The sequence below is a fragment of the Halichoerus grypus genome, chromosome 6 (assembly GCF_964656455.1).
Source record: "Halichoerus grypus chromosome 6, mHalGry1.hap1.1, whole genome shotgun sequence".
NCBI classification, from domain to species: domain Eukaryota; kingdom Metazoa; phylum Chordata; class Mammalia; order Carnivora; family Phocidae; genus Halichoerus; species Halichoerus grypus.
In genome coordinates this window covers 172,932,461-172,956,682 of record NC_135717.1, presented here as the reverse complement: position 1 = coordinate 172,956,682, position 24,222 = coordinate 172,932,461, and the positions used below count along the sequence as shown (strand labels likewise).

The following is a 24,222-nucleotide window of genomic DNA, read 5'->3' as shown; positions in this document are numbered from 1 at the left end:
ACAGTTAACCACAAAAGCATTTGTCAATATCACGGGCAAGGGGCAGTTAACACCTAAGCCCCCAGATGTCAGCCAAAAAAGATCATCAGTGCACAAACATTAACCTAACAGTAGACAGATATGTGACCAAAGCCCTGATTTGTACGACTCAGCACATCCTGGCTGCTTAAAATAGTTCCGCAAGAGAGCTCATAAAACCCCTAAACTTAGAAACTCCGGGGGCAACCCTTTTGGGCCCCCCTCCCTCTCTGGGACCTTTATACTATCGCTCAATAAACTTCGCTTTGCTGCTCACCACTCTTCATCTGGTTTACCTCGTCATTCTTTGAAGTGGCCTGACCAAGAACCACAGGCACTAAGGGGACAAAAATCCTGTAACACTAAAAAGGAAAGAAAGAGACAAGAAAGGAGCCAACGTGTAGATGCTGGAGTGCTGCCTGGGTCATATGGCTAGGAAGTGACCTCTAGGGCTAGGAGGCCAGAAAGGCTCAGGAGGTGTCTTGTTGCTGGGCAGTGCCAGGCTCACCACCTCCCTGTGGTGTCCAGTCTGCAGGAACCCCTTCCAGCCTCACCAGTGCTTGGTGTGAAGGGGGATGTGTGTGAGCATGTGCGTACAGGAGAAGGGGATGAGGGCAAGGACTGAAGAGCAGGAGGCTGGAGGACCACGCAGGTCACCGGCACCTGTTCAGAAACCTCTAGCCACAATTATCTATTGCAAGCACAATGCTACATTCCAAACAAACAGTTTGGAAAGTGAAAAACCACGCTATTTCTTTGTGGTCTGTCTCAGTTCCTATCCATAGGTAGTAGAATCATATACTCCCCACCATTTTGTGTCCTGCTTTCCCTTTGACCATTTTAGTTTAAGCATTTTTCAGCATTGCTACACGGTCCTCCTGATTATTCTCCAGGTGGTGATGTGGAACCAGCACAGGCCTGGGTTGGGGGGGACCTCGTTTCTAATCCTGGCTCTGCCATTTACTCTCTTTACTCCAGCCCCCCCCCCCCCGCCCCAAGTTGCTCAGGCTCCAAACCCTCCCTTGGGCATAGGGTTTTTGTCCTCTCCAGGAGGACCACAGGAAGCAATGCTTGGAAAGTGCTGAGGGTAGTGAGCCGTGAATGCAGCGATTTTTTACTCATTATTCTCTCTTTCTGTAGAATGGGGCTGATAACCCATTAGGCAAGGTCTGGTAAGAACTAGAACTAAAGTGGTCCATTGTGCAGCGCCCGGCGGCTCTCCCTGGCTGCTCCGTCCACACACACACACACTCTCCCCCCCCCCACCTCCCGCCCCCCGGCTTAAACTAAGCGGCTCAAGAGGGATCTACACCTGTGGCGGGAATCTGAGGAAGCCCTGTTGACACTGGCTTTCCTGAGTGCCCCGGGAGAGGAAACTTTCAGAACGACTACTTCCCTGAACCCCCAGTCAGGTGGAGGTGCTGCCCTCCCGCGCCCCCCGCGCCCCCCGCGCCTGGGTACCAGCAAAGCCGCAGGACTCAAGCCCCAGGGAGTGAGCCCCGCGCAGCACAGCCCCGGAGCGACCCCAGGACAGTGACCCCACCCCCGCGCCCGGCACCCTATCAGTTGGTTAAGTAGGCACTCCCCCTTTGATGGACAGGAGATGCCGCCAATAGCGCCCGGGGGAGGTCCTTTTGTGCCCCAGGGGCGCACCGCCTCCTTGCACCCTGGCCCAATCTGGGATGCCGAAGGGGCCGTGGGGCGGGGCCCGGCGCCCAGCAGCCAATGGGACGAACACAGCGGGCGCGGCGGGGGCGGCGCGCTGGTGGCTGGCGGCAGCGGCGGCCGCAGCGGGGCAGGGCAGGGCTGAGGAGCGCGGCCGGAGCGAGGGCGGGAGTCGGACCCGGAGACGCCGTCGCGGCCGGAGCGGGGTGAGCGGCGAGTCGGGAGGAGAGCGGCGGCCGAGGTGAGGGCCGCGCCGCGACGGTTGGGGCGCCGCGGGCGGGCGGCGGGGCCCGCGCCCTGTCAGGCCGCCGCTCCGGGGCCGCGCTCCGCGCTCGGGGGAAGCCTCTGCGGCCGCGCGGCCGGCGCGCGGACTTCCTGTCGCCGTGGGAGGGGGCGTGTTCGGGGGCCGCGGCGGGCGCCGGAGGGCTGGGGAGGGCGGGTGGGCGCCGCGGGGGGCGGGCTCGGCGCGGGGCTCCGGGACGCGGGCGGGCGAGTTGTCGGGCGGAGGTCGCGGGAGAGAGAAGTGCCGCGGCGGGGCCCGCGGGCTTGGAGCTGCTGCCGAGGGCAGGTGGGCGGCTCCAGAGAGACTCGGGGAGGAGCCGCGGGCGCGCTCCAGGGGAACCCGCGAAGCCGAGGGGCGCAGAGGTTCGCTGGGGGACACGCGGGAGGCGCGGGCGGCTGCGGGAGCGGCGCCGGAGCAGCGATGTGGCTGGTAAGCGCCAGTTGGAGGGCAGGGCTGGGTCCGAGGGGTGGCGGGGGCAGGCGGGACGCAGACGCGGATGAACTTATTTGGGGCACTTTGAGACAGCCCTTCCTTTGCACCCTCCCCGTGTCTCTCCTGTCTCCACGGGGGTGGGGGCGGCGAGGCCTTCCTTGCAAGCAGATCCTAGGGCTGGGGGGACAGGCAGGAGAGGCTGGGGCTGTTTGCCCGTCCACCCTCGGGATTTCCCAGACTGTCATTGATTCTTAGAAACGTGAGCGCTTTCTCTCTTCTGGGGTTTCCGAGCCTGCTGGCGCATCGGAGGGGTTCCGGGCTGGAGAGGTAGCGATTTCTGCCCCCTAATTTCAGTCGTTCATTGGGGTTTTGGCTCCACCAGAGAAGGGCGATTTTCTTTTCCGATGGAGCTGGTCGGGAGAGCAAGCTGTGCTGTCTCCTTGGGGCCCCGCTCAGCTCTGGCCTCTGAGGATGCTGCTCTCCAGTTGGGTGCCCAGGGGAAGGCGGCCTTCAAGGTGGGGTGTGTGTAACCATTCCTGGGTCTTCTGTACCGCGACTATCCTGTGTTCTTTTTTGTGGTTAAGGAGGGTAGGCTGCCTAGAGTCTCCGCGGCTACTCATTACACTGTTTACCAAACACTTCCTGGCTGTCCTGATGAGAGAATTGCTAAAAGAATTCAGACCTGAGCTGCTGCCGGTGAGCTCACAGCTTCCTTCCCTCCTCTGCAGTTGTATGATGAAGTTCTGTTTTAACCCTCCTGGGATTGCCAGCTTGGAGCCCAGGACGAGGAAACCAACCAGGTGGGCGCAGTTGAATGCCAGCCCTCCGGTTCTGGCCCCACATGTTCTTACTCCACTTGATTCACAAGCCTGCTTGCAGCCTCCACATACAGGCATTGAATAGGAGCCAGTGCAACTTGGGTTTCTCTTGATTCGTTCACATGGGAAACTCATCTGTGTGCATTTAAACTTAATTCTAGAGCTTGGCAATCAATCTCCTTGGTGAGGTTATGCTAGTTGAGATATGAGGTCACATCAAAAACTTTTCTGTGGTGTGTGATTTTCTTTTGACAACTGTCTTCAAGCTTTAAAGAAACTGGCCAGTAGGCTGATGATATTTATTACTTGGGAAAGTAACATAACATAGAGGAATAGAAACGTGATTAGCTCTGCACTCTTGATTGACTTTTTTGGAGAAGAATAAAAACCCATTTGAATGGAAACAGCTCGTGCTGTTTGGGAACTGGAACTTTATTACTTTTAGTCTTTTTTTTTTTTTTTTAAAGATTTTATTTATTTATTTGAGAGAGAGAATGAGATAGAGAGATCATGAGGGTCAGAGGGAGAAGCAGACTCCCCGCTGAGCAGGGAGCCCGATGCGGGACTCGATGCCAGGACTCCAGGATCATGACCTGAGCCGAAGGCAGTCGCTTAACCAACTGAGCCACCCAGGCACCCTACTTTTAGTCTTAAATATATGAGAGGTCATAATATTTAAATAACCTAAAAGTATGCGTATGTAAAAAACAGTACTTGGGTTTCGGACATAGCCTGCTGCTAGGAGATAAGGTTGTCTTTCCCTAGTGCTGGATGCCTAATCCGGATCTCTGATAGCCAGACCAATGGGGGTGGGAACTGAGGGGCATTTGTCCTTTACCTTTTCATTTTCTCCTCTATTCACTTGAAAGTCTGCGTAGACCAAGTTAAGGACATGATGCTCAGGCTTCCTGCTTGTGACAGGGTCATCAGTTGATTCCAGGATGTTATGGAATATCAAAAAGATTTCATAGATTCCTTAATAATAGTAATGGTGCCTTGTGTTTAGAGATCAGGTAGCATTTACCAAGGGCTTTCTGGCCACCCTCACCTGAACTTCCCAGCTGACTCGAGCCTGCCTTATCTGCCATCAGATTGTCATGGCCGCTTTGCTGAGGCCACCTTGTAGATTATGGGGGGTAATGACCACATTCATGTGAACGGTAGTGCTGGCTCAGTTTTTTTCCCAGTTAGGTGGTTTGGGGCGGCAGTGGCGTACCTGAGAGCAGCGTAGCAGTGCCCTCAGTTATGAAGTCAGTTTGCATTCCACAGGTGGAGACCTTTCTTTATGGCCCTGGCAGTGATCCTTCACACACCTGAATGCGTCTCGGTGCCTGAAACCTGACTCCTGATGGGTCCCAGTGCTGGTCTCTGGGATGGCTGTGTAGGAATTCCTTCAGATATTTAGTATTCAGATAATTATGTTCTGTCTGCTGACTGGAGAGACAGTCTTAAAAGAGGAATTCTCAAAGTATACTCAGAAGTGTTCTGTGCCATGCTACATTCTTGGCATATGTGTAGTTCCAAAGATAACTATTTGAAGAAGAGTGGCCATCTAAGACCACACGTGCTGGTAGTTTGATTAAAAGCACATAAAACAACAACAGTCTCCTTTCTTTATTGATTTCTTTTTGTTCCTATGATTGAACATTGATGTTTGTTTAGTAAAACAGCACCATGTAATCTATTTTTTATTTTCTAGAATAAAATCTTCATTTTGTTTTTAATTATTTTTAAAGATTATTTATTTTAGAGACAGAGTGTGCGCATGTGTGTGGGGGTGGGGGGGATGGGGTAGAGAAGGGCAGAGAGATAAGGAGAGAGAGAATCCCAGGCTGACTCAGCACTGAGCCTGATGCAGGGCTCTATCCCAGGACCCTGAGATCATGACCTAAGCCAAAACCAAGCGTCAGATGCTCAACCGACTGAGCCACCCAGGTGTCCCTTAATTTTTTTTTAAAGATTTTATTTATTTCCTTCCTCCCTCCCTCCCTTCCTTCCCTTCCCTTTTTTCTTTCTTTTCTCTCCACACTGGGGCTTGAACTCACGACCCTGAGATCAAGACCTAAGCTGAGATCAAGAACTGGATGCTTGCCTGACTGAGCCACCCAGGTGCTCCTTAAAGATCTTATTTTTAAGTAACCTCTATACCCAATGTGGGACTCAAAGTCACAACCCTAGGTTTGAGTCAACACACTCCACTGACTGAGCCAGCCAGGTGCCCCCAAATCTTTATTTTTTAATTGAGATATATTTGACATATACTTATGTGTATTTAATTTCTTTTTTATTTTTTTAAAGATATTATTTATGTGACAGAGAACACAAGCAGGGGAAGTGGGAGAGGGAGAAGCAGGCTTCCCGTAGAGTGGGGAGCCCGACACGGGGCTCGATCCCAGGACTCTAGGATCCTGACCTGAGCTGAAGGCAGACGCTTAATGACTGAGGCACCCAGGCGCCCCGTGTATTTAATTTCTTTAAAAAAATTTTGATATCAAAAAATCATTTGTTTCCTGGCTGCAGGCACCGAACTAGGTAGAGAGGGGAATACAGAAATGAAGGAAAAGCTGTTTCAACCAGCGAAGACCTCAGCAGGAAGCCTTGAGAAGAGAAAACTGAGGATAAAATCTTTGCTATGACTTTAGCAACCACACGTGCGGCGGCTTGTGTAACACACTCTGTGGCTGTCTGAGATTTGTGTGACTTTTGTCCTCCCTAGAAATGTGGCATGGTAGAGTGGGAGGAGCATGGATGGAGTCAAGGAGCCTTGGGCCAGCCTTTCCCTCACTAACCTTGAGGCCTAGGACAGTCACATATCTTAGGGTCTCAGTTTTTATATTTGAAAGATGAGGGGCTGAGAGGTTCTTAACCTTTTGAGAATATGATAAAAATTGTGGCCTCCTTCCCAGAAAGCACGCAGCTTCAGAGGCCTGGGCCAGATTGAGGACTCCGGGATCACCCCATGTCTAAGCTCCCTCTCACCGATGATATTCTGTAATCCTATTTTCTCAGTCATCTTTGGGCTAATAATAATAATGATGACTTGTATTTATAGAGGCCACATTCCAAAGCATTTTCACCTCTCTTTTTTTTTGTCCTTAAAACATTTCTGAGTGGTGTGGGTGGTGATGGATATTCGTTCTTGTGATGAAGAAAGGGGTACAGGGCTGGCTACCACTCTGGTAGGATCACACAGCCAGAGGCTTGTCATGGGACCAGAACTGGGGCACCTGGTTGCCAGCTTGGGGTTTTTCCATTAGGTTTTGCTTCCTTGGTGGTTGTCATTATGAGTTATGATTGGCAGTGTAAATATCCCAGAATGTGTCACTTGCGGAGGAAACTATTTGCTCATCTGCTGAAAGGACTGTTTTTTGTCTGAATTTGGATCACTAAACACCTTTCTGCCTGACTGTCAAAGGGATACTTATTTTTGTTATTTTTTTCTTGCCATATTTTTCATAGGGACACATTTGTAGGACTTAGGTGTTTTGAGCAGACTTGTTTAATGTTTATTGATTAAAGGGTGCATTGAAATGATTACTGCTCAGTTGCTTAGCACTTGAAACACTTGTGAAATAAATGTTAAGTGAAAACTCCAGATGTTTGACTTGTTCCATCCAAATATGTACTTACAGATGAGACATCCCTTCCAGCCTGTGAGCCGCTGGGTGGGTTTGAGAGTTGGGTGTGGGTTGTGCCAATGATCATGACTACCCAACAGCGGCTTCTTGTGGCCTTCAGGCCAGATTCTGAATATTGTAGGAACTGATTTTTTTTTCAGTTTATTAACAGAGCACAGAGTCTCAGTTCTTTAAAGAGCTCATGTATGCAAAAGAAGGTGGAATTTTAAAGACTCACAGATGTTAAGTGGTTCATTACTCATGAAAAGAATCATCGTAATAAAGATGATTTGAATACTCAGATACGGAGGTCTAGGAGGGTATACAGTAGGTATCACTCAAATGTGGTGTGAGTCTGTGTGGTCCTGTCTTCCTGTTATGTTACGTCTGGGACGATTATTCATTGTCCAGACATGGAAAAAGGTTATTTGTTCGTTTCACAATGCACTTCTTTAGGATACTCACAAGGACGAGGCAGACATGCACGATCTCCCTGACATTGAATAGAAAGCCTGATGCCATGTGTCATCTTCCTTAAATGCATTGCTCCCCAGAGAGAGGGATTGGTGGAGGCTGAAGGCAGAAGTGAATTCTGAGCATTTGGAAGTCACCAAAAGTAGAAGCCTGGTCAGGAAATGATGCTGTTGGAGAGCAAGGCCCATGAGGAAGGGTAAGCACCAGGCTGCTACCACCTTTGCAGGGATGGTGTCCAGTTAAACACGTAACCTGCCATAATGCCTCCTTCATTAGCTCTGCTGGTATTTACAGTCCTTACTCTGACCAGGAAACTTGCATCCATAGGTTGGCCCTTCTCTTCCAGTGGCCTCCTGTCTGTGATTTAAATATTGATAGAGAGGCAGGGCTGTCACTTGTGAACTCCATTAGGCTGCCATGTCGAAGTGCCTGCTTTTTATTTTAATTTCACTCCTGGGGCTGAGAGTGTTTGGGGAAGTGGGCAAGGTGGGCCCAAGGGGGGGCAGGGGGCATCCTGGCTGCTATGTGTGCAGTGCACCTGGCTCTTCCCACAGCTCTGGGATCCCAAGATTAAGGTGACTCTTGCACTCTGGAGAGGCAGCTCAGTCAGGAGGCGGACGTGGAAACCATCACATTTCATTGTGACAGTAGCAGATAGGAGTGTGTACAAAATAGAGGGGACAGAGGTGGGAGGGTCTGACTGCCCTCAGGACACTGCAGAGAGCTGACCTTCAGGGAGGTGTCTTTGGAGTGGTTTCACCAGATCCACAGGTGCTCTCCAGCTGGCCATGCCTGGAAGGAGAATCCCTGGCCGAGGTCCAGAGCTATGAACAATGTGGGGGTGTGAGTGGCTGGGTGTGAGAGGAGCCACTTAAGGTGGAGGGAGGGAAGGCTGGGTGGGCAGGCTTCAGGTTGGGTAACCTGCCTTGCATGCCAGGCTTGGGTTTGGACCTCCTCCTGGAGGATGGAGTTCAACGGGGAGCTGTTTCAGGGCAGTAGACACGGCAGGTTGAAGCTCCGCACAGGAAGGAAATGTCAGTTGAGAAGTCAGGGATGCAGACGGGGAGGGGTGATCCAGCTAGCTCATTTTATTACATATATAGGATATGTCTATGTCTATATCTATATCTATCTATATCCTATATATAAATACTTATTTTTAAGATTGTATTTATTTATTTGACAGAGAGACAGAGAGGGAACACAAGCAGGGGGAGTGTGAGAAGGAGAAACAGGCTTCCTGCTGAGCAGGGAGCCCGATGTGGGGCTCCAACCCAGGACCTTGGGGCTCCATCCCAGGACCTTGGGATCATGACCTGAACAGAAGGCTGTGCTTAACAACTGAGCCACCCAGGCGCCCCCAAGCAGCTCATTTTAACAAAGGTCCCTGGTGTCACTGGAGGCTCAAAGATTGCCATCAGAGTTTCCAGGAAGCAGTGGCTGCACTCTCCAGTGAGAGAGGCTTCCAGAGCGGGATTGGCAGCAGTCTTACCTCCATTTCTTTGTCTGCATTTATGTATTTTGTTGGTTCTGCTGCCTTTCCCGTATGGCTTTTGGTCACAGATCCATGCAGTCAGGAGGTAACTTTCACTGCCAGAAGAAAGGCCCTATTTCAGTGAGGTGTAGGAGGTAACATGGATTCAGAGTCACACAGCCCCCGGTTGAGTTTAGCTCTGTCACGAGGTAACTGGGTGGCCTTCCTTGGCCGCATGCTTCAACATCTTCAGAACGGGGATGCTGACAGCCTCCTCTTCAGACAACTGAGGGAGGGCAGCGTGGGGTATTGGACCCTGAGAGGTCAGCACCTGTGCCAGGTCCATGGTGCTGGCTCAGTAGCTTTGCGATTGCTCAAAGTACAATGTCTACTTAAGTGAATTTGCTAATTAAGCAAAGTGTACCATTAAAGTGCTTAGTTTGATGTTATGTTATCCAGTTCTATTGCAGATCCTCCTACAGTGTGTTCTTTTCTCCAGCCTAAGTGTATTTAGTCTATTTGGACCTTTCCTTGGTGACTTGGGGTTGTAGGGATGATATTGATGTGGGCAAGGCCTCTGGCCCTGCATGGAATGCCCTCCCTCCCATCCTGGCACTTGCCAGGCCTGGCTCCTGTCTTCCCACCATCTCTCTGCTTCTGTCCGCTTCTGCCCTTCCTGTTGGGTGGAGGGCCTGAGGGTGGTCCTATCGTCTCTGGGGTGTGAGGGCAACCCAGCCTCGCCGAAGCCTTTCTCCTTCTGGGTTGGCGATTCTGGGGCTGAGTTGAATGTTCTAGGTTATAGAAATCCTGAGCCTAGGATGACAGGCTGATGCTGTGCCTGGAGGCGCATGTGTGAGGGTGATGATGGCTCGCACTGAGGTGACGAAAAATATCAGGACTTGAGAAAGCAAATTGTCAGGTACATCACATGTGTAAAATATTTAAATGTAGACAGCCATGGTAGTTAGGGTTGCAGAATTATGGAAAGTTTCACCTTGTTTCCCAGACTGCACCATTACCCTTTTACTTTTAGAATTAGTATTTAAGTAATAACTTGATTTTAGAATGAAAATAAATATATATAAAAACAGCTTGGTTGTGTAGGCACTTGCAGTTTACCAGAACTTTCCCATGGCTTGCATTTTGTTTCCAAAGCAGCCTGTTGGTTGGCTTCCCTCTTTCTTGTTCAGAGGAGAAGAGGGAGGACTGGAGGGTTGGTGGTTTTGCCTGAGGCGAGCTGGCCAGGACCCCACACCGGCCTCCACCCTAATTTGGGCTCCCAGGGAGCTCAGGTATGGGGCCTCTGCTGGCGCCTGCAGGCAGTCTTTAACATACAGAATAGCCTAGTGTTTTGAAGTTTCCTGTTCAACGGAATGAAATTTATAAGTGATGCCCAAACCATAGTTTGTGAACATTTTCATATTTTAAACTATGTTTGTGTTCCATTGTACCCAATTATGTTGTCGCCAACTGAGCGTGCCAAGTCTATGAGTTGTGGTCTTCAGAGGAACCACAGAGCAGCCTGTGCTCCCCGCACGGACCTCCAAGGCTGCTGTTAGTGGGTTTTGTAGCTGACTGGTTGCTGGAGGATGGAGCTGGCCTGCCTGGGTGCTGTTTAGCTTGGACATGACAGTGTTTTAATTAAGGAAGCAATTGTGATGTCTGTACCAGCAAATGCATCGTCAGCTGAGGAGTCTGGGCAGGTTCCAGGGAGGAGGACTGCGACAGCGGGGGTTGGTCGGGGTGGGAGTCATCATCTGGGACAGGCCCCTGGGTTCTGGGGCTTCTGAGGGATCATGTAAGAAGCTTTACATTCCTACTCATTTCATTCTTGTAACAAGATAGCATTAACTGCATTTTACACATGAGTAAGTGAAAGCTCTGAGAGATGAAGTGACCCTCACAGTGTCGTCATCAGAGCTGGCCTTCCACTTGACTCTGTAGCCACATTCTTTTTTTTTTTTAAATAAGCTCTGTGCCCAACCTGGGGCTTGAACTCACGACCCTGAGATCAAGCGATGCACACTCTACCAGCGGAGCCAGCCAGGCACCCCTGAAGCCCCACTCTTGCCACTTACCTTGCTGCCTTGAATAAGTGGATTCTGAGTCACTCGCCCTCATAATCTTCCCTCCCCACCTCTCAGAAACAGAAAAGAGGCAAGTTATGTGGTCTTTTGTTTTAAGGTGGGATCTACGCCTGCCACTAACTTGGTTCAGATAACCTGCGTTTGTAGCCATTTACACAGCAGGAAGATGGGGCAGAAAAGGGAGAGGCTTCTCCACAGCCCCGCTGCTGGGTGTGTGATCAGGGTGGTGGCGTCACCCACCCGTCAGTCGTCTACACGGCTGCTGTCCACCTGTCCATCTGCTGCCCCTGTCCTGCTCCTGACTGGGAGAACGGGGAGCAGCATGCCTGGGGATTCCAGAGCTCGAGGCTTAGGTGCGCCCTTCCTCCCCCTCCACTGGCGGTATTTTGAAAGTGTCACAGGCTGTTCAGAAGCAGCTGAAAGAGAAGAAATGACGTTTCCGTAGAGCATTCATTTTGCGCTATGTGAAACTGTGAAAGATCCTCACATTTTGTTGACATTGTGATATCAAATGAAGATCAGTTGAGGTAAATTAGAGCAGATGGTGGTTTTTATGCTGTGATAATTGTCAAAAGACTTTTTCCTCTCATTCTTTTAGTTCTTTTATTTATCTTTATTTTTTATTTTTTTAGTTCTTTTAAATATTGAAGGTGCAACATAGAAAATAGAATTTTCTGAATAAAGAATTCTTTTTTTTGTTTTACCTTCCACAGGCCTGAGGTTTTTAATGTACCTTAGAAGGAGTAGCTGCCGCCTACTAGCTGCCTGCTTTGTCCCAGGCTTCAGAAGAGGCCAGAGGTGCATCGCATTGCCTCTGTCTACCTCTGAGGTTCCTAGTTTGAATGCAAGGACACTGAAGGCAGTGAGTGAGATCGTGTGCCTAGTCTGAGGTCGTTCAGGTTGTCCTAGAACAGTAGCTCTGAAGCCCACATTGACCACACGTGCCTGCTTCTTTTTCACTAATGTTTCACTGTTAGGATTGTATTAGTCAGATCCACTTAAATATTTTATAAGATTTTTTCTGGGTTTTTACTGTTTCTTTAACAAGACTTTTAATGATTGCATAATCCTGTGGATGTAATGAGATTAAACCATTTCCCTACTGCTGGCTCTTTTAGGTAATTTCCAACTTTTTTTGCCATTGTAGATGAATTTGTAGTTTACAGTTTTATTTTCCTTTTTTCATTTGTGTGATTAGTTCCCGGGAATAGATTAACAGAAATAGAAATCCTGGATTAAAGGATATGAGCATCTTCGAGTGTTTTGAATGCCTCCTCTGTTGCTTGTGGGTTTATTTTTCTGATCTTTATGGGTGAAAGTATTGAGGGATTCTTTCTCTTTAAGATGCCTTGGCCTCTAGGACTTCCAAGTATCTGTGAGATAAGACATTTTCGTGAGGTTTTCTCAAATGAGTCACATTTCCTTTCTAGGTTTCTGGATATCATTTTACTTGACTTAGATGCTTTCCTTTCATAAGCAAGAAACAGTCTTTGAAAAAGTCTTACTACTGTATTTATAATCACCCGAGCTAATGTTCTGCATTCCCAAGGCTGTAAATGTGGTTGCATTCCTTCATCAGCCCAGTGGTCCTGATACTCGGAACCACAGCATCTCTTCGAACTTGTTCTTTTCTTTTCCTCATTTACAGTGTGCATATTGGGAAGGACTCTGCCAGCTTGCTGCTGCCAGGGTCGTTGGTATGGCAGGACAGCCTGGGGATCAAGTCATCCTGCAGATTTTACCTTGTGTAGCTTCTAGATGCCGCTCTCACAGATGTTCCTGGCCCCGTTAATTGTTAGAGACCAACATCTCAGAGAATGTTCCAGGAGGTTTATAATGTTGGTGCTTACTCTCCTTGTTTTTGTGTGTGTGTTTCTGTTGGGAAGTTGCTGTGTCCTTCCCTGCCCTTCACAGCTTGCCTTCACCGTGGGCTGGCTGGCTGGCTTTTTCATCGTCCACTGTCCCTTTTGTATCCACCCTTAGACTGAGCAGAATCCTGTTTTCCTGGTGGCTCCTTTTCCAGGGTCTGCAAAAGAAAACATGAGGGATGAGGAGGGGCTCAGGTGGGGAGCAGTGCTAGGCCTCAGGGCCTGAGCTCTCGCCCTCCAGTCTCTCCCGTGGACTCCTGCTGTGCCTCCCTCACATCCTCCCATCTCCGGGGTGGGCAGGGCTTGCTTCCCTTTAGTTCTCTGGCCCCTGGGGGACAAAAACTCTTCTTGGTTCCTCTTATCCTAGCTAAGAAAGGCTGACGTCCACAACAAAACAGAAAACGTTTCTACACGCTAAGGTAGAAGTAAGAGGAAATGATCACAAACAACACAGAAGTGTGACAAGAGTGTTGCCTCTCAGACACAAGTGGGGTTTTGCTGCGGGCACAGCATGGCGAGCCTCACCGCCTTGGCTGGCCTGGTGCCGCCTCGATTCCTGCTGCCCCTCCCCACTCGTGTTTGTTCTGTCAGTAAACCCACATTTCAGACTCCTGCTTTGCTCTGTGCTTGGCCTTCTGTGCTCGTATCACAAGTATGGAAATTTACTTTGCCCTGGTTTCCACAGATGCGAAAGTGTGCCTAGGTTGGCTGTTGCCTAGGCAACTGGCTGAGCCTTTGGTTGTGTGTGTGGTGAAGGCCCTGGCGGGGGCTGGAAGGCTCAGCATCGTTGTAACTTCTTAGCCAAGCTGGATGGTTACTGCCAAGCCTCAGAGGCACATGCTCTTCGCTTCCCTTTGTCTTTTCCACACTTCCTGTTTTATTTCCCGAGAAGTGTCTGCTCAGCTGCCCTGACTGGCTGCGTGGCATGGCATGGGGCTACTGAATTTCAGGACAGGCTCTTTGGTAACTGACCATGAGGCATGATTCCTTAGCAGTCTTTGACCCAAGCTTTATTCAGGATTCAATAGGGTGCAGGTTGTTGCCCCACCTGAACTGGTTTTTTACTTCATCATTATCCTCATGATGTTTAAAAATTTAATATTTATGGAGGCTTATTTGGTGGTAGGTGCCCTACTTTTCAGTGCATGATTACATTTGTCCTTGTGACCGCTTTGTTTTGCATGTGGGAAGCTGGGCTTCAGTTACGGGGCAGGCGTCATAGCTAGGCCGGGGGGGTGTGTGTTCCATCAGTGAGCACTTGGGGTTGTGGAATTCAGCAAGCTAGGCCTGAGGGCATCATCAGAAATGCCAACAGAAAATTAAGTGTGCCCATTTTGTCCTGGACACCTCCCTTCTCTGACTGGTTCCCTTAGCAGTCAGAAATGTGATCTTTGCCTGTCACATCAAATTGCCTTGCTCAAGGATGGAAACGTGAGTGGAGCCTGCTTTCAGGCCCCTACATGATAGACAGTATAGACACTTGAAGTTACCAAATATATATGTATTTACCGTTAGCAAAATTGCATAATCTCTCATCCTTGGTCCCAAACAATTGCCTTGTAAGTGGCATTTGAAATGCACATTATTTAGTATTTGGCTTATGGAGGAGGAGATTTGGGGTGCCTGGGTGGCTCAGATGGTTAAGTGTCTGCCTTTGGCTCAGGTCATGATCTCAGGGTCCTGGGATTGAGCCCTGAGTCTGGGCTTCCGGCTCAGTGGGGAGTCTGCTTCTCTCTCTCCCTCTGCCTCTCCCCCTGCTCATGCGCGCGTGCGCTTGCTCGCTCTCTCTCTGTATCTCTCTGTCTCAAATGAATAAATAAAATCTTTAAAAAAAAAGGAGATTTCTATGCACACTGGTTTTTTCCACATCAGACAGTTGTTTTCTTATTTTAACTTTTAAGGCACTGCCCAATGGACAGAGTAAGTTGCTTTTAAAGTTTGTATCCTCTGTAGTGGGTGGAATGGAATAGCATCTGTGATCTTGCCTCAGCCCCTGACATAACAGAATCATTATTCTGACTGGAAGTTTGCAAGCTGCCATCCTCTTGGCATCAACAGCTGCTAGTTCTTTAAATATTTACATTTAATAACTTCATAGCTCTGCTTCCTTCTCAGGCTTGCCACAACTTCATGCCAAACACAGAACTGCACCTTTAGAGTTATTTTGAAACATGACTACATGCAAGGGTTAAGTTTCTCTGCAGCCAGCTCACATCGTGGAGGAACAGTCGGATGGGGTTCTGCTTGGTGCTAACTCAACATTGCAGTGTCCAGTTATTCTTCCTGGCTAGTTGGGTCTGGAGCAGCCCCGAGTCTGGGAGAGGGAAGTCATCCTTTGTCTATGTGCCCAAGGGACGACTGTTGGAAGTCAAGTCCTGAGGGAGTCGGGGAGGCATTCTGAATAGTTTCCAGTCTAAAGGGGTGAGGAGGTTGGAGGAGTCTAGATTTGAAGTCCAATAAGATGGAGGTTGGGGAAGTGGTGGGGGTGGGCGAGGTGGTTGAGGAGAGAATATGTAGGATTTCTGAGTCTGGGGGAAGCAGCTGTGTGGCTTCTTTCCCTGGCTGGGAGGCTGTGTCTGGGGGTGGGGGGCAGATGTTCAGGGGCTGCAGTGGACCCACAAACCTTGTCCTAGACCGGGCACATGGTTCTTCTCCCTGGGGCCCTCTTCCAATGTGATTCTCCCTGCCGGGTGAGGAATCTGAAAGGCCGAGGGTCGTGCCTACCTGGAACCTGTGCCTCCCCTTCCAGACCTTGTGTGGAGACAGAGACCCTGGAATTCCCCCTAGCCCACTTGTAAGAACTGTGTAGGCCTCTTCCCTGGCTGGGTCCAGCTGAAGGTGGACTGTGCCTCCGGGTACCCACACTTAAAGCTGAGAGGTGACCACATGGTAGTATATGCGTGGAAGGAGCTTGGGTGTGCAGGCTGGAGTGTTCCCATGATCCCATGTGGGGGTCTTGTGGTGCAGGGCACTGCTCTGGATTCATTGTATATTTGGTTTCTTGAAATAACAGAGTCCATGCTTACTTACTGAGTGTGTTTGGCCTTGCCATCTTTGCTGCTCATGGCACCCTGCAGAGCTTGGAGGGGTCCCTGCCTGTTTGATAGCTGGGGTTTGGGGAGGTGCTGTCCCCTTCTCAGCTGTTCTTACCACTAAACCAGCCACACATGGTGAGGATCACTTGTACTGCTCCATTTTATCTAAAGTCTTCTAGGGTTTGGCTAATTGAGATCTTTTGGATTTTGTTAACATTCTGGCACAATAGCAGAAGATTCCAGTCTATATCATGGTCTTTTTTAGAGCTCTCATATTTCCACTTTAGCTCAATGGACTTTAGCCTGGAAGATTCCCCAATGAACAGTTTTAATGTTGACATAAGAAACTTTTCCTTGCAGCAAAACACAGATACTCTGGCTTTGGGGTAAATAGCTCTTTTAGAAACAAGGCATTTCACTTCTTCAGCATTCTAGGAACCTTTTGGGGCACATACTTCTTGTGTCTTCTTGTCCGCCGCGAGCGGAGGACACAGTGTCTTGGGTCACTGCCACAGTTGGAGTGTCCCACTGCACACATGATCTTCCCCAGTGCTGCTGGAGCTGGGGTGATTCCCCTCCAGGAGCAATTGCCAGGTTGGAGATGGAGATGAGCCAGGGAACTGTCTGAGGATTGTGCAGGCTTTAGTATCCCTAGCCCAGTGGGTCACAAGAGCTGGTCTGAAATGGTGTTGTCACCAACGTGAGAAAAAGAAGGACTGTGTTGTTTTTATATGTTAAGATTAGCAATTACCTTTTCTTGGGAAGGGCTCCCTTTTAGTATAAAATTGTGGCCATTCTGTCTTACAGTTTTAAAATGTCCTTTTCATGTTGGTGAAAAGAACTGGTAGTTTTTTTTTTTTTTTAAAGGGAGGTTTTTTTTTTTTTTTTTTTTTAAGATTTTATTTATTTGACAGAGACACAGAGAGAGAGGGAACACAAGCAGGGGGAGCGGGAGAGGGAGAAGCAGGCCTCCCGCTGAGCAGGGAGCCTGACGCGGGGCTCGATCCCAGGACCCTGGGATCATGACCTGAGCCGAAGGCAGACGCTTAACAACTGAGCCACCCAGGCGCCCCAAGAACTGGTAGTTTTTAAAGAGTATTCTTAGTTGACAAAATAAAAAGTAAGCAGTTTATGTTATTCTCCTCCCAAATTTTAATTTTTTTAATTTTTTTTATTTTTTTTAAATTTTTTATTGTTACGTTAATCCCCATACATTACATCATTATTTTTTTTAAATTTTAAGTAGGTTCCACACCCAACATGGGGCTTGAACTCATGACCCTAAGATCAAGAGTCGCATTCTCTACCTACTGACCCAGCCAGGTATCCCTACTCCTCCCAAGTCTAAATAGTTTTATTGAGTATAATTAAAAAGCAATAAGTTGCATGTGTTTAAAGTTTACAATATCATAAATTTTGACATATGAATACACCTGTTAAACCATCACCACGATCAAGATGATGAACCTATCCATAACCCCCAAAAGTTTTTCTGAGCTGTTTTAGTCCTTTCTGCCTGCCCCTCGCCACTCCTGGGCACCTGCTGGTCTGCTTTCCGTCCTTGTACACTAGTTTGTATTTCGTAGAATTTTACAGAAATGGAATCCTACAATATGTACTTGTTTAAATCTGGTTTCTTTCAGCAAAATTATTTTGAGATTCACCCATGTTGTGGCATCTATCAGTATTTCATTCTTTTTTAATCTAGTGTGTGGTTTTGCCACAGTTTGTCCATTCATTCACCTGCTGATGGACATTAGGGCTGTTTGTGGTTTGGGTCTATTACAAGTAGAGCTTCAGTGAACATTTGTGTACAAGTCTTTGTATGTCCATAAGCTTTCATTTCTCTTGGGTGAATACTAGAGTAGAATGGCTGGATGGTATGGTAATGTTTAACTTAACTTTTTATGACAATGCCAAGCTGTTTTGTGTTTCTAAAGTGCTATATCATGTCATACTCCCACCAGCAGTGTGTGAGAGTTCTAGTTCTTGCGTGTCCTCACCAACACTTGCTATGGTCTGTCTTTAATTGTTGCCATTCTGGTAGGTCTGTAGTGGTGTCTCATTGTGGTTTTAATTCGCATTTCCCTAATGACTAATGATACTGACCATCTTTTCATGTGCTTATTTGCTGTCTGTATACCTTCCTTGGTGAAGTAGCTATTCAGATCATTTGCCCATTTAAAAAGTTGGTTTGCTTATTTTATTACTTTTGAGATTTCTTTATTCTGGATACAAGTCCTTTATCAAATATGTGATTTGTAAATGTTTTCTCCCTGTGTGTAGCTTGTCTTTTCATTCTCTTAACAGTGTCTTTTGAAGAGCAGAAGTTGAAACAATTTGATGAAGTCTGTTCTACGGTTTGTATCTTTTTGGTTGGCTAAAATCTTTGTCTAATCCAGGGTCACACATATTTTCTTATATTTTCTGTAGTTTTATAGTTTTAAGTTGTAACTTTGTTCTGTGATCCATCTAGAGTTATTTTTTGTGTATGGTATAAGGTATGGAATGCTGTTTATATTTTCACATGTGGATAGATATCCAGTTGTTTCAGCACTATTTTTTGAAAAGTCCCCCAAATTTGGGGGGAAAATTTTTAGTTAGTGAAATCCAAAGGTCTGGGAATTGTGGTTCTAGGCACACAGATCTCCTCCCTTTTGTGACTGTGTACAGTTCTCCTCACCCTCACACAGCCTTGCTTTTTCTTCATTTCACTTGTGACTTAAGCCCCTTGACAGCAGAGCCCTCTCACCGGGTCGGGTGTGAGAGGGACCGGGAGAAGTGTGCGGGGTGGGGAGGGGTGGGGGGGGTCTCCTGTGGTCTCCTCCTCTGTTCCGGGTTTTCCAGAGCCCTGGGCACAGAGCCTTTAAGGACTTCCTGGTGGGTAGGTTCCAGGCAACGTCTCATGTGTAGAGGTGATTGTGGAGGCCTGCCGGGTGTAAAATGATGAGGGGACAGTAAGCCTCTGTGCCTGGGTGGGTGAGGTGGGACCAGCCTAGAGATGTGGAAAGGTGAATGGGGCCATTCACCATCTGTGTGGGCTGGCAGCGATGTGAGCTGCCTCAGACTGAGGGCCCTCTCGGCCCAGCTTTATGACCATGCGTGCAGGGGCTGGGGTGCTCTTTCTTATTTTCCCTTCAGTCCCAAAGGGGTCCGAGCAGCCTTCTCCTTTGTACTGATATGCAGCAGCTTCACAAGCGGCCAGAAAGTCGTCTTCGTCTGCTTTCTGACCTGTGCGCAGTTATCTTGTGTACTGCTTGGTCCTTCTGGAGCTCCTGGTACTAGCACTGCTAATACCGTCACCAGCACCCAAGAGCAATGGAGCGTTTCTTGGGCTCTGGGTCCTTTGTGTGCATTACCCATGTAATCCTTACAACAGCCCTCTGGGGGGCTACAGCCCATTTTACAGATGAGGAAAGAGGCACAGAGCAGGTGACCAGATGTAAGAGGTCTTTGGGCCATGCTTATCAGTAAGTTACTGAATGTTGGAGGAGGGATTTGGTTTAACATTTTTCATTAACTCTTTTGAACCAAAATAGGAAGGGTGATTTATGTTGTTCTCCTGAGTCTTCATTTCCTTAGCAGTGGGAGCAGTTGGGCTGCTGTTTGGCCAGATTAAAATTCTTTTAGTGGCTCCCTGTTGCCATCACAATAAAGTCCAAGCTTGTGATCTGGCCCCTGCTGACCATTTCAACCTATCTCTTGCCACACTGAATTTTGTGTGTTTTTCCCTTTCCACAGATCCTGTTACCTCTGCTGCAAATGCCCTTTCTTCCCTCTTTGCCTGCTGAACTCGTACTCATCCTTCAAAACTCAGCACTCACTACTTTTACAGCCCCCATCCCAATCCTGGTCCTGCAGAGTACAAGGCCCTTACCTGTCCCAGTGCATCTCATATATGGTATGATTGACTGACTGACTGCCGGCTGGTCTGCTGGGCCGGGAGCTCAGTGAGGTGGAGGCAGGCTGTGCCTTTTATATTGGAATCCACAGTTCTTAGGTCTGTGCTGGCATGTAATAGCCAGGTAGACATCTGTGGGATGAAGGAGTGTGGCGTGAGTAGTATGTGGACCCTCAGTTTTCAGGGCTGCCTTAATAGGGGAAGTTACATGGACTGACTGCAGAAATTAGGTGTATTTAAAAAGCATCACTCAATGATTCCTTTAAATCCTGAGCCAGGCTTACATGGATCTTTTTTTTTTTTTCCTCTTTGAGAATAAGTCTTTTTTTTTAAATTTTTAAAAAAGATTTTATTTTTTTATTTGACAGCGAGAGACACAGCGAGAGAGGGAACACAAGCAGGGGGAGTGGGAGAGGGAGAAGCAGGCTCCCCGCTGAGCAGGGAGCCCGACATGGGACTCGGTCCCAGGACCCTGGGATCATGACATGAGCCGAAGGCAGACCCTTATCTACTGAGCCATCCAGGCGCCCCCAGAATAAGTTTTCTATTGTATTAAGAAACATACTATTTCTTTGACTGTCTTTTATTTTTTATTTTTTAATTTTTTTAAAGATTCTATTTATTTATTTGACAGAGAGAGAGACAGAGAGAGAGGGAACACAAGCATGGGGAGTGGGAGAGGGAGAAGCAGGCTTCCCGCGGAGCAGGGAGCCCAATGCGGGGCTCGATCCCAGGACCCTGAGATCATGATCCGAGCCGAAGGCAGACGCCTAACGACTGAGCCACCCAGGCGCCCCTCTTTGACTGTCTTTTAGATCATGAATTTAAATTTGTGCATTTTTTTTCCAAATGTGTGTAATGGCATAATTTTTATGGCAAGCTCAATAAATAATTTGAATTTTTGAAAATGTTTCTTTGGAACTGTGGAGCCAACATGGATTAAGTGTAGTATGGTGTCTCTTTTTGAAAGAGAAGGAAGTTTGGTGAGAAACATTAACTGTGTTAGTACAGGGAGCTATTTAGAAATGTTTTGCTGTGTTTCACTGTAGTCCACATGCCACGACTACATGAGTTTACTCCTGAACCGCTGCCGTCCTAGGAGCAGTTAGACTTCTGGCCAGTGGGCCCTGAGGCTGGACTCGTAGGGGTTGGTGAGATAGGAACCTTTGAATTAAATTTTCAGTTCATTGCAGAATGTTTTTTCCCCTTGAGTTACTAGGAGGTAGGATTCCTCAAACTCATTATTTGGGGGGGGACAGTGGACGGAGGTAAGGGAAATAGAAGGTTAGGTTATATCTTTATGAAAATGAGTTCAAGTTTTATTTGGCTGTGGTCCACTCCTGTTCTAGGCACGTGCCTGCCTTTTTTTTTTTTTTTGAAGATTTTATTTATTTATTTGACAGGGAGAGACAAAGCGAGAGAAGGAACACAAGCAGGGGAGAGTGGGAGAGGGAGAAGCAGGCTTCCCGCGGAGCAGGGAGCCCGATGCGGGGCTCGATCCCAGGACCCTGGGACCATGACCTGAGCCGAAGGCAGACACTTAACGACTGAGCCACCCAGGCGCCCCTACGTGCCTGACTTCTGAACATGGCACCGGGGGTGGGGGGTGGTTATCTATTGTTCCTGAACTCCGAGTGGGTGGTGTTGAACCACTACAGTGGGTGGCCAGTGAGGTCCCTGAGGGGAAAGCTGGCTGTGTTTAGGGGTGTTGTCTAGGGGCTTGGGGTAGCGTCTTTCTGTGTGGAGAGCAAGCCAGCCCATGTGGTACCAGTAGGAGTCGTGGTGCAGCACTTACCACATGGCAGCTACGTCACCTGCGTTCTGTTCAACTGTCAGTGTTTCAAGGCCAGTATTGTTACCTCCTTTTTTTTTTTTTTTTTTGGTTACCTCCTTTTTACGTATCAAGGAAACAGAGCTCCAGAGAGGAAAAGGTATGTGTTCATGGTCCCGTAGCTAGTTAAGTGCAGAGCCAGGATTTAAAGCCAGTCTCTCTTGGTCTTTCACCTCTGCTCTGGGCTTGGTAGATATGCCACACTCTTGAGCTCCTTGGCACAGACCCCTCTGGGTCTAGTGAGGATAGCTGGGGATATGAGCACGTGGCCTCTGCTCACACATAGTTCCACATTGGGGTGTCAGTGGTGATATGTGTCCTGTGTTCATCTAAATGCTGTGAAGTACAGGGCTCTGGCCTGGTCTGCGGGGCCTGACGCAGGGGTAGACTTGCAGACACTCCCCAGCCATGGGGCCTCCATGAACGTGTGGTGTGAATGGGCAATTGAGGTGCAGGATCTGAGATGCCATGGGAGCGGGAGTGAGTGGCTTTGCGGGTAGCACGGCAGAAAGGGGGACTGGGTGCCAAGGTCGCTCTTTTCAAGTTCGTTGAGCTGCATTGATGCTGCCCTTGGTTTATACTTGTGGATATTTCAGCTGGGGGGCCACTGCTCTTTCCTAAATGGCTGGGATGTCTGCCAGGCTTGCTGACCACTTCTGAGGCTGAGCTTTGTGGCTTACAACAGCGGCATCGTTTTGCTTAGTTTGGATCGCTTTTCCTTTTCATTGGGCAAGTTCTCTTTTGCTAGCTATCATTTCCTTCCTTTAAATCTCCCAGTGGAGCTCCTGGTTTTCTTTTCATGTCTCTCTTTTGTCAAATACTTATTTTTCTGTATTAATTCTGGGAAAAGGGAAATTGACTTGGGGTGGCTTGATCAAGATTACAGAGCAAGATAATCATCGATTTTGAAATGACAGCCCCAACCTCCTGGCTCTGGACATTTGCAGTGAGCCAGGCCCCAAGGTTCAGTCAAGATGACCTCGATGTGTCCTTTGCGCTGATCTTGTGGTCGTGGAGACGGGCAGCCAGCAGCTCTCTATGTACCCTTAGTGGACAGGTCAGTCCTGCATTCCTGTGGCGAGGTGGGGCATGGTGGGGATGATGGGGGTAGGGGTGAGGGTGGGGGTGGAATTGCTTCAAGTGGAGATAGGGCTGTGGAGCCTGGGGCGGGAATCTGGGTTTGCTCAGTGAATCTAGGGTGGGGGTAGGGTGATGGCACTTCCCGGATTATAAGGGCTTTTTTTTCCAATTTGACTCTTCCTGCAGAATATGATGTGGTGCAGAGGCAGACACAGGTTAAAATCAGCCGAAGCTGGATGGCAGGCCTGTCCGGGTGTGTGTGTATGTGTGTTTCATTGTGCTCATTTGTTTATGTTTGCGAGTGTTTCAAAACCAGGTGGGGCCTTCTGAGGGGTTGGCTGAGGGCTGGTGGATGGTGTGTGGCTGGTTGGGGGTGCTGGTTAGTAAAGGGGGGCCCTGATGAGCCCCAGAACTGAGTCTGGATGTGGTCAGGGTTGGGAGAGGGGACCAAGAGTTAGCACCACGGAGCCTCCAAATGCACCCATCTTCAGGCCCTAATGGGTGGAGTGTGGAGCCCATAGAAGTAGCTCTGGGGGTGAGCATCCTGTTCTGAGAGGTGTGCTGCTGAAAGAGGAGAGGGCTTCTCTCTGGTCATGTTGTTCCACACACTTCCTGATTTCATTATTTATAGGAAGTAGCCGGCTTTCCTGATTTTTGGTTACCTTAACAAACCAACATATATCCATTTTTAGGATTTAATTTAGAATAAGGAAAATGAAGTATTGGCCCCACTTCTGTTTTCCAACTACACCCTCCCCCCCTTGCTTTTTTTGGGCAAGCAGTTGCCTCTTTTGGAGTAGGCCATCATAACCCCTTGGCTTCACACTCTCATCGTCATTAACTTGGTGGCATTGTTGATGTGCCAAGGGGAGAAGACCTGTGTCTCTGTAATGGGGAGGTGTTCAGCCTTTCCTTGTAACAGTTGTAACAGTCAAATTAGGCCACAGCTTTGCAACCTCTTGGCATAGGTGAGGTAAGAGATTTAATTTCCATTTCCTTCTGGTTAACTTTGCTCCGTATTCCCGGATGCCCTGAAGCACCGAGTAAAAGGAGTGGTTTTTCCACTTGGAGCCATCTTTGCATCGGGTGGAGCTACCCAGCTGTCCCGGGTCAGCCATCATGCTTTTGTCCCTGGTGGGTGAGTTCTCCCTGCACCCCCAGATTCAGTTTGGGGAGATGGCCTTGCACAGGCTGGCAGCAGAGTTTTCTTAGGCAAACATTGACATTACAGTACCTTCAGGGAAGCCTGGGGCTTTTCTTTCAGATTGGAAATTGTTCTGAATTAGGTACTTTTATTAATTTGTCCTGGTCTTTAAACAAATTATATAGCTGTTCTGTTTTCATTGGTGGTAGGAAGAATGTTTTTAATGCTTTGCTAAGTGCTGTGCCCCATAGGCTGTGCATGCCTCCTCCAGCCGAGTCTTCTAGTTTATTTCCTGTGAGGCAGCACTGTCCCTAGTATTTGACATGACAGCTGACCAGTGGTCACTTGGCATTTGTCTCATGAGACTGGGACAGGCCACCAGTCAGCTAACTAAAGAGGCTGGATAAAGCAGGAATCATACAAAACAATACATAATGTAGGCATTTTATTTTTAACTTAAAAAAAAACAGTGCATCTCATGTGCCAATCTTTTTT

The 24,222-nt window shown here is 48.4% G+C and overlaps 1 protein-coding gene across 4 annotated transcripts in view; it reads left to right on the top strand.

Moving 5' to 3' along the window:
- Positions 1-1,762: 1,762 nt before the first annotated feature.
- PACSIN2 (protein kinase C and casein kinase substrate in neurons 2) overlaps positions 1,763-24,222 on the top strand; it is a 132,078-nt gene continuing 109,618 nt past the window's right edge. Inside the window, exons 1-2 of one of the 4 annotated variants that reach the window (XM_078076708.1) lie at positions 1,798-1,924; positions 11,582-11,727. The gene's annotated coding sequence lies outside the window, so the exon portion shown is untranslated. Of the gene's footprint in view, positions 1,925-2,375; positions 2,396-11,581; positions 11,728-24,222 lie in introns of those variants that run through there. The other 3 variants (XM_078076709.1, XM_078076707.1, XM_078076711.1) reach the window with 3 other exon arrangements.